The following is a 9915-nucleotide window of genomic DNA, read 5'->3' as shown; positions in this document are numbered from 1 at the left end:
AGATAGTGAAGGATGGTGGAAATGATCCAATGCACCCAGCTATAGATTGAGAAGGAATTCCACTAAAATTTTGGCCTGTGTTCTGTTCTCAAGGATCCTAAATAGTTAAGAGTACCGATAGGACCCCCTAGTGCCAAGCAATAACAGTATTTTTAAAGCAATTAGACGTATATATGACTTAGGCTTGTGGTTACCTCAGGAAATGAATGAAAGAGCAGTGAAGCATAGAAGACAGGCAGAATTTTAACTAGGTACTCAGAGGCTGAATAAGCTTAACTAGCTACTCGGGAGTCTGAAATCTCATGACCACTGTTCAAAGCCAGTCCAATAATGAAAATACAAGAGATTATCTTAAAAAAAAAAACGGAAGTGGCTGAAGTGGTAGACCACTATCCTTGGTCAAAGAAGCTGAGGAATAGTTCCCAGGCACTATCAAGCCTCAAGAATGATGAATGCATGCATGAGCACATGCACATGTGTGTTTGCATACTCGCATGTGCATGAACACACACACACAAATGAGTATTTCAATGTGAAGTTCTTTATTTTTTTACCTTACTGTACTTTAATTCCCTGTATTAGTTCACAAATTAACAAAATCAGATAAGAACCTATTTACATAAAATTCATCATGTTTCTCTAAAATCTACACTCTTTTTGGAAGCCTGCTTTTATTTGACCCAAAAATAAATTATTCAGGAAGTCAATTCATCATTCTCAAGTCTATAGTATTAGATGATTGCTTAGGTTCTTCCTAGCAATATGATTTTGTGAAATCCTGCATCAAGCAATATATTTCTTTCACTAGAAGGGAAGCCTCTGTCAAACAATTAATAATAGGTTTTTCACCTCCTGGCATGCATCTGTATTTATATTATCTTCATATATTTCATGATCTGTGTATGACAAAGACTAATGTGAAAGTAAAAACACCCTTCTCAGCGCTTAGCATTTGTATACCATTCATAGATATGAAGATGCTTAAATGTTACTGAAATTGCTTTGGAATAAATAATGTTCACCCTGACTATCTTGAGAAAGAAGAATTGGTTTCTCAGCACTTTAGGTAAGAACATCAGGGAAGGAAACAAAAGGAAAATTGAGGAACAACTAAACACATACATTCAAATGAAACAAAACAAGACAAGAAAACACAAATTAATTCAGCACTCATGAACCTGCAGGAAATGCAAAGATTTTTTTTAAAAAAATCAGCTATGACAAGCTTATGAAAATCCTGACTACATGGGAGTGCACTGATGTGAGAACAGTGGCTAAAGCCCAGACTATACAGAAAAAACTGTGCATAATACCATGCACTTGTTATTCTAAATTCCCGGAAGAATAAGATAAAGTGGACTGAGTCCAAGATCATACAAAAGTAGGAAGCCAGTTTCTATCTGAAAGATTATCAGGATAATTTAGGGATGGGCACATGACAAAGTGGTAAGAACATCCATTTAGGGGGCACAAGACACTGAATTCAAACTGTAATATTAGGGGTATTAAAGAAAAAAGCTATGATTTTAAATAATTGGAATAATTGTAACACTTGAGTATTTTAGTGGAGAAAAATCCATTAGAGAGATAGAATGAACGCACGTTCCAATGCTACTTTAGTGATAATGTTTAGTGGTACTTCAGACAAAACAGATGAGCATGGATGTGCATTTGGGTGATGGAAATACTCTACTTACACAGGTGTAAATTAAATAGATTTTTTTGGGTAGATTGTAGTTCTTGAACTAAGTGCCTGGGTGATGTCCCTGAGCTTTTTCTCTCAAGGCTATCACTCTATTCCTTTGAGCCACAGTTCGAATTCTGATTTTCCATTGGTTGTTTGGAGAAAAGAGGCTCATGGACTTTCCTGCCCAGGATGGCTTTAAACCATGTTCATCAGATCTCAGCCTCCTGAGAAACCTGGATTCCAGGCATGAGCCATCGATGTTTTTAATAATTTAGTAAATTGTATACTTATAGAAGTTATAAATTATCATTGTAACCTGTGTAATATATGTATGTATGTATATATCAATGCATACAGATAGAAATAGTTTAACATATTTTTCTATCTACAGTACATATATGAAATCATCCTTCATTATAAAATAAAATGGAAACAAAAGTTAATGAGAAGAAAAACAAAGGGAATTGTTACACGTTTCTTTTTGTTGAATGAAATATGTATCAGTTTAGAAAAAACCATCTCTACTTTAACAAAATGGATAATTGCTATTAATTCCAATCCATCTATTTGCCCATATTGTGCATCCTCACACATGAATGTCAAAATCAAACCACACTTTTTGTGTGTATTTAACTCACCTGTTATAATTTAGGGGATTGATGAAATAATCAAATAAAGATTAAAATAATAGTAAGTGAGGCTATGAGTTAGAGCTGAAAAAGATTTTAAATATTATAATACCTAATTAAAATGTATATTTCTTAGTTTTATTTTGTTGTTGTGTCTCTCATTCATACATTAGGAAAGTACATAGAAGGTTCTCACTAAATTTATGTAAGTATTAAAAATATATTGAAAGAATATGGACACAGTGTGGTTTTAGCTTATTGAGACATGTATAGGATAGTGTGTTTTGAGGACTTGCAATACGTTGTGATGGAGATGAAAGGAAGGATGTGCTTATTCTAGAAAACTGACTAGAGGATTGCTCCCAGAAATATAGTGATGAATTCTTCCAAAAGGTTACAGTAAAATCACTTTCACAACCTTGTTCATTACTGCAATATTCACCACAGCCAAGTCATGGAAACAGCGAAGATGCCTTTTGGCAGGGGGATGTTTGGAGGAAATATGTCATATATATACAATTGGGTTGCACCTATCTATTATGAGGACTGTTACATTATTTGCAAAGAAAGGGATAGATCTAAAAATATGTTAAGTAAACGAAGTCAGAGCCTGACACACAAAGGACCCATGTTCTGTCGCATATTTGGAAGCCAGAATTTTATGCAAGTTAAACAACAGTATTAACCAAAGCTTTCATTTTTCAGAGCAGTATTTAAAGGTGTAATTTCTTATAAAATTGAACTTTTAATCCAACTAAATTAATACCAGGAAACTATCACTTGGAAGATGTGAGGGGAAGTCAAAGGGAAGGAATAAAGAGAGTTATGGAGGAAAAAAGTGAAGACATAATATTCAATGCAAATAATATGAAACTAGAAAAAATTAAAGTGGCGTGAGGTTTGGAAGGGTAGGGAAAAGTTATATAAAGATCCATTATATTAAAAAAACTCATTTTTTGAATGGAAATTTCCGTGTACACCTAGTTAAGATAATCAAAATATGATTAATAATAATGGAGACATTTGATCTTAAACTGTGTTCTCTTAAACCATGAGTCAATATAATAATTTCCTCCTCAGAAACTTTCTTTGCAGGTATTTTCCTCATAGTGACAGAAAAGTGATCAATGCAATGAATATCAATACCTCACATTGCACATATAAAATCATAGTAAAAATGTTAGAATTCATCACATGATAAAATAACAGGTAGAATATGCCAAATGCTAATTGAATGTTTTTCCAAGTACTTTACCTATGGTATATAATTTAATCCTCACAATAATTCCATAAAGTTGAACTACTTACATTTTTAATTCTTGGATGATAACATTGAAGTCTTCAGAGTTGGAATTACTAGTACAACATTGCACACATGGTAAGTGTTAGCCTGAGGATCATCTCCCACTGTATCAATTAATCTCATTCTATTTTATGACGAAAATACCAGCACTTAGTCTACAAATTTTAGGAAAATTTCCCAGAATTATTGTTTTCACTTTCACAATATTTCACTTTATCTTTGTTAGAAAATAGGGAACTGTAATATGAAAACTCAAAGTTCATAATCAATGCATACCTCCCTGGTGAAAGGAACTGCTAAAGTATAACATTCTTGATTTCTAGCTCAAAATAGTAGAAATCATATTTTATCCCTTCACTCAACACTGCACTGCCTGGGGACCCTATCTCTGTTTAACACTGTCTTACTGAAAGAATGACCTCCCCAATTCCTGATGGAAACAGACTGCAGGTCTGATGGACCAATCATTTCCACATTGTAGGTCAACTAAGTTGTTTACCTTTCTAAGTATTTTGATTGCTTTTTATACCCAACATTTTGAGAGAAAGGTACTACTTTAAAATGCTATTAAAGCAACACTGATATAAAAATCACCTTTGACCCCAGATACATATTTTACCTTTCCTATACTGAAAAATGCACTCTGAACTATCATTAATGTTAGGAATGAGAGGATAAAAAATCATAGACACCAAGACCTAAGTATGAATTAAAGACTCAGCAACTTGTGAATACTATTGGTTTAAAAAGACATGAAGGGCGGGGTAGGTGGCTTAGTGGTAGAGCACTTGCCTTGCATTCATGAAGCCCTGGGTTCGATTCCTTAGCACCACACAAGAAAAAAGAAAAAAGCTGGAAGTGACGCTGTGGCTCAAGTGGTAGAGCGCTAGACTTGAGCTGAAGAGCTTAGGGACAGTGCCCAGAGTTCCAGCCCCACTACCGGACCACTCCCCCCAAAATAAAGACATAAATAGTACCATTTTTTTTCAAAATTTCTTATAATAGTGAAGATTCAATTATAAACTATTAACACTTGAAAATAAGTCATTTTCATGGGGGTAGAACACAAAACACAAGTTTAATCCTAATCATATTAAAAGGCTTTTATTTGTACTACAAATTCATTCTTATAACTACAAAGATTCTAAAAATTACTGAAGCACAGTGACAAAAAATAATTTAACTGCATCATCTACATTCAAAGGAGACAGTGCTAATAAAAAACAAAATTATACTAATAATTAGGTTACCCAATTCACTTACATTATTTATTCTATTTCTTTTACTTTCATAAAAACTGGCTTTTCATAAAATGATCCATAAAAAAACCTATATACCCACTTACATTTTCAGATCTTAACAATATTTTTTCAGAAATGTCTTTAGCTGTATAGTCAATGAACTAAAATATTACTAAAATATTTAAATGGTTTTCAGAAATTGCAAGACTCGCTCTGGGATGTTATTTATATTGGAAAAGATATTTGAAAAGCCTTATTTGTTAAAGTTGTGATAGTTACTCCCACAAAAGAACCATTAATGAAGAAACCTTTGTATGTGCAAAACAACTTCAAATGCATCCACAACCTGGAGATGACACAGGTTTTAGTTTTTTTTAATATATATCTAACAAGCATAGCTACAATCCTGATTTTCAGTCAATATGATGTGATATTCAAACCTTAAAAATACGGGGTTTTGTTCAAGCCCCATGACCGACAAAAAAACAAAAACAAAAAAACAAAAAAAAAATATGGGGTTTATTAACTTAGTGTGAATAGATACGATCTTACAAAGAAAGTTATTTTCAACAGAAATCCGGAAAAAGTTTATCCACCTTGAGTTTCACAGAAATAACCAGAGAGTAATACCTATTTGGTCAAGTCGGTCAAAATCACTCCATGAATATTTCTTAAAAATATAACCAATTTAAGAAGTCAAATACATATTTTGTACTGACAGTCATCTTACAGCAATAACTTACTACCTAATTATTTATTCATCTTTTTACCTAACGTATATTAAGAACTGAAAATGATCTCCTTTATCTAACTTATGTTGTAAATGCTTTGATTATGGTGATGTTATAAACAAATAAAATGTACAGAAGGGTGGTTCCACTGAAATGACAGGACAGAACACTGATAAATAAAAAACATTGCAACACAGTTCATTTCAGCATGACCCTGTTCATATTGGCAAGCAACATTGCAACAACACACACACACACACACACACAAACACATACATAAACACACATGTGTGCACAAGTACACACACATACACATGCATGCCAAATTCAGGGTTTATTTTACAAAAAAATATTAATGATTAGGACGAATGATAATTTGCCTTATTACAAAATAATACATAATCCAGTCACCATGGTAGTTACATTTTATCTGCCCCTCAACATGTGACCACTTAATTTATTTTAGGTAATTATTTAACTAATTCATTCTTTCATTAGTTAAATACTAATACTAGAGCTTGAACTCAGGGCCTAGCTCTGTCCCAGAATTTGTTTTTTTTTTGTTTTTTTTTTAGTTTTTTCAAGGCTAGCATTATATTGCTTGTACCACAGCTCCATTTCTAGCTTATGCTGGTTACTTTCAAACCAGAATCTAATGGACGTTTTTTTATTGGTCTGGTTTCAAACCAAAATCATCAAATTTAGTCTTTCTGATTATCTCGGAATAAAGACATGAGCCAACACTGTGGCTCCTACTTTTTCCTATACTTATCTATTGCACATACTTGGATAGCAATTTAATATTGAGAGTATAGAAGCAAGATGTATAGTGATTATATTGTTCTGTCAGAAATTCAAGTTAGTAATGTAAATTTCTTCTTAAGACCATACACAAAAAATACTTAAGAAGAAATCTGATGTGTGTGTGTGTGTGTGTGTGTGTGTGTGTGTGTGTGTGTGTGTGTGTGTGTGTGTACTGTTGCAATACGTTTCACATATAAGCACTGTGCAGGGGTGTCCAGACATTCACAGTAATTGCGTGAATATCTGCCTTGAGCTACCAACTCATGGACAATGTCAAAGTGTCCACTCTAGGCTTCCTGAGGAAGAGGGGTATACTCATCATCAGCCCTAGCATTCATATGAGTGGCCTTTTTGGAAATTAGTCTCCGCACTGTAGTAAGCTGCAAGAAAAGCACTCTAACACTGAGCCACCTTTCCAGCCCAGATGGAAGCAACACAGATGCCCCTCGGTAGTTGAATGGATCAAGCAAATGTGGAATATATACACAATGGAATTCTATGCCTCCATCAGAAAGAATGACATTGCCCCATTTTTTAGGAAATGGAAAGACTTGGAAAAAATTATATTAAGTGAAGTAAGCCAAGCCCAAAGAAACATAGGTCCCATGGTTTCCCTTATTTGCAATAGCTAGTATATGTATGAGTCAAGCAAAAAAGATCAGATAAGGTGAAGTTAGGAAAATGAACCCAAAGATATGTATTTAAATATTTTTTTCTTTCATGCATTTGTTTCCAACGTATTTATAAGATTATTTGTTGCTTTGTATGTCCCTCCCCCATAGTGTACCCCTTGCTTTCACTGTATTTGATGTCGGTATAATTTGTGGAAGGGAAGGGGAAAAATAAGTCGCTTAAATAAGGATACAAGTGGATCGTTGCCACAATGAGAAGTACACGTTGTCACGTTGAAAACGAACTTTACAACTTTTGTGGGGGGAGGGAGTGGGTGGGGAGACTGGGGGAGGCTGGAAGGGATGGGAAAGGTAAACAAAGGAGGAGGCTAAAATGCTTGATAAGAAATGTACTCACTATCTTGCCCCTGTAATTGTAACCCCTCTGTACAGTATTTTCACAATAAAAACAAAACAAAACAAAACAAAAAAAAGTAATTTAAGTAGTCATGCAAAGGACTTTTATTTTACTACTGCATTATACATTTTTTCTAATGCTGAGTACCAATAAATAATGAATGTATTAGAAAGCTCTTAAAGCTCATATATTGAATAGTAAGTTCTCTTACACTATATCATTGTATTTCCCAAATCATTTACGTAGAAGGCATTGTTTCCTCTTTTCTCATTTCTAGAATAAGCTGCACATGAAGACACCACTGGTCCTCATTTTCATTCTTTTCATTTGAATACAGAGGAAAGTCTTTCCTCTGCTCTCTATCAATTTCCTACTCTCCAGTTAGAATAATTTAAAATAGTAAAAATGGAAAAAGAGAAAATAAATCATGGTGGAAAAACATGCAGAAAATTCACCGGATTTTTCTGACCAGTTCAACCAACGTGAACTATTGGGGATATACATGGACACCTCATTCACACTAGTACTCAAATTCTCTGGTTAGGCAATTCTGATGAAGACAAGGAACAAGATGAAAACGTGAGGAATGGTATCAATTGCAATAAAATAATGGAGAAGAATGCAAGCAAATTTCTTCTTTGGGATGCCGAAATTAATCGGCTTACTGCAGTGCAGAGACTACTTTCCCAAATGGCCACTCACATGAATACCAGGAATGAGGATAAGTATACCCCTCTTCATCGGGAAGCCTAGAGTGGACATATAGATATTGTCCATGAGTTGGTAGCTCAAGGCAGATATTCATGCAATAACTGTGAATGACTTGGCACCCATGCATAGTACTTATATATGGAATAATACCAGAATGGATCTTTCTTAATTCATCATGATCCAGATACCAATCCCCAAACTAATGGCATCTTGACGCCCTTGCATCTTGCTGCTGGGAATAGAAATAGCAAAGATATGTTCTATCTCCTTCTGTTGAACCATTGTATCAAACCGGGTCTGAAGAACAACTTGGAAGAAACTGCATTTGATATTGCCAAAGGATAAGTATGTATCACTACCTCTTTGAAGTTGTGGAAAGCTGTACAAATTATTCTCTTATGTAGTAATGGTTTGGTTAAGTTTCTTAAATTTCAAAGGTGCCATTCCATCCTTTGTGTCCCTACAAAATATTTTGATAATAAAAAGCAACAGCAATATCTTAATTTAAAAATTCATGGATTCCATGGTATTCTTCCACGTGAATTGCCTCACTTTGATGTCAAAATGTATTCAAGAGTTGATTGTATGCATCTATAATGATTTCTGCAGAGCTTGTCATTTTTTTAAAATTTTAACTTATCTGTTGTATAGTATAGAAACTAAAGTTATTCCTGGTGCTTGTCTGAAAAAAAAGTATATCTAGGTTTGTATAGAGTCCATAATCTATTTCATTATCTTCTAGATATAATACTTTGAAGTCTACATTGTTTTATAATATATAGATTCATTAATAAATGCGTCCTTTCAGATTACATTCCATATAAAAAATTCAAGTTTTGTAAAGGCTATGCTATGTAAGGGCCTTTCTAAGGTGAAGATTTAATACACTGATGTCAAACTAACCTTTAATTCTATGAATTACATGTATTGTTACACTTGTGTTTTTGTAATCAACTTTTTAATAACTGTTTGTCATTTCTTGCATTTGTAGAATGAAAAATATGGAATATTTCACGAATTATTGTATCATCCTTCTGCAAGTGCCATGTTAATCTCTGTATTGTTGTCATTTGGGTAGACCTGCTGCTGAAGCATGTAGTATCCTCTAAATTTAAGTAGTTAATGATGCAATCTTTATACAGCCATATATCCTTGGTTGCCTATTTGTAACAAGGAACCCTTATTGTCCCTAAAATGCTATTGATCTTATTTCTCTAAATTTCTGTGTATAGTGGGAAAAACTTACATTGTTTGGTCGATTACTCACATTTGCAATTTTTTGTCAATGACTATTTTGTCGTTTTCATTTTAAATTTGATCATATTTTGAAGCCTTTATAGCTAAATCCAAAGCTGATGGCTTTTCAAGTACTTACTTATCAACTGAGTTAACTTTGTGGAGCTAATGGATTCAAAGTAAGCCTTGCTTAAAAGCTACTTCTAAATTTCTGCAGCTTAAAATTTCCTAAATGATGTCGCAGTGGTACAAATGTCTTCCTGAACCTTTACCCTTCTTCCATGTAGGAACAGACCAACCAGAACATCTTACCCTGACAGCATAGATTGTTTTACTGGAACAAAACTAATCTTAGTTACAAGGGTTCATAGAGAGATGAACACTTCAGACCGAATTGTTCAGAATAGAAGGTATTTTATCAAAATATAATTGTTTATTATACCTATCATTTCAAAAGTAGCTAAAGCTAAGAAGGTGAAAAAATTGTTCATATGCATGTTTACCTAATATCCTGGCCAGTCTACCATCCAACCAGGCAGGAACT

At 33.8% G+C, this 9915-nt stretch overlaps 1 pseudogene; it reads right to left on the bottom strand.

Moving 5' to 3' along the window:
* Positions 1–9130: 9130 nt before the first annotated feature.
* LOC138807643 (U6 spliceosomal RNA) lies at positions 9131–9230 on the bottom strand (annotated as a pseudogene).
* Between the last annotated feature and the right edge of the window lie 685 nt (positions 9231–9915).

This window comes from Dipodomys merriami, unplaced genomic scaffold (assembly GCF_024711535.1).
Source record: "Dipodomys merriami isolate MVZ:Mamm:240054 unplaced genomic scaffold, mDipMer1.0.p SCAF_424, whole genome shotgun sequence".
NCBI classification, from domain to species: Eukaryota; Metazoa; Chordata; class Mammalia; order Rodentia; family Heteromyidae; genus Dipodomys; species Dipodomys merriami.
This window is presented reverse-complemented; position numbering and strand designations above follow the sequence as displayed.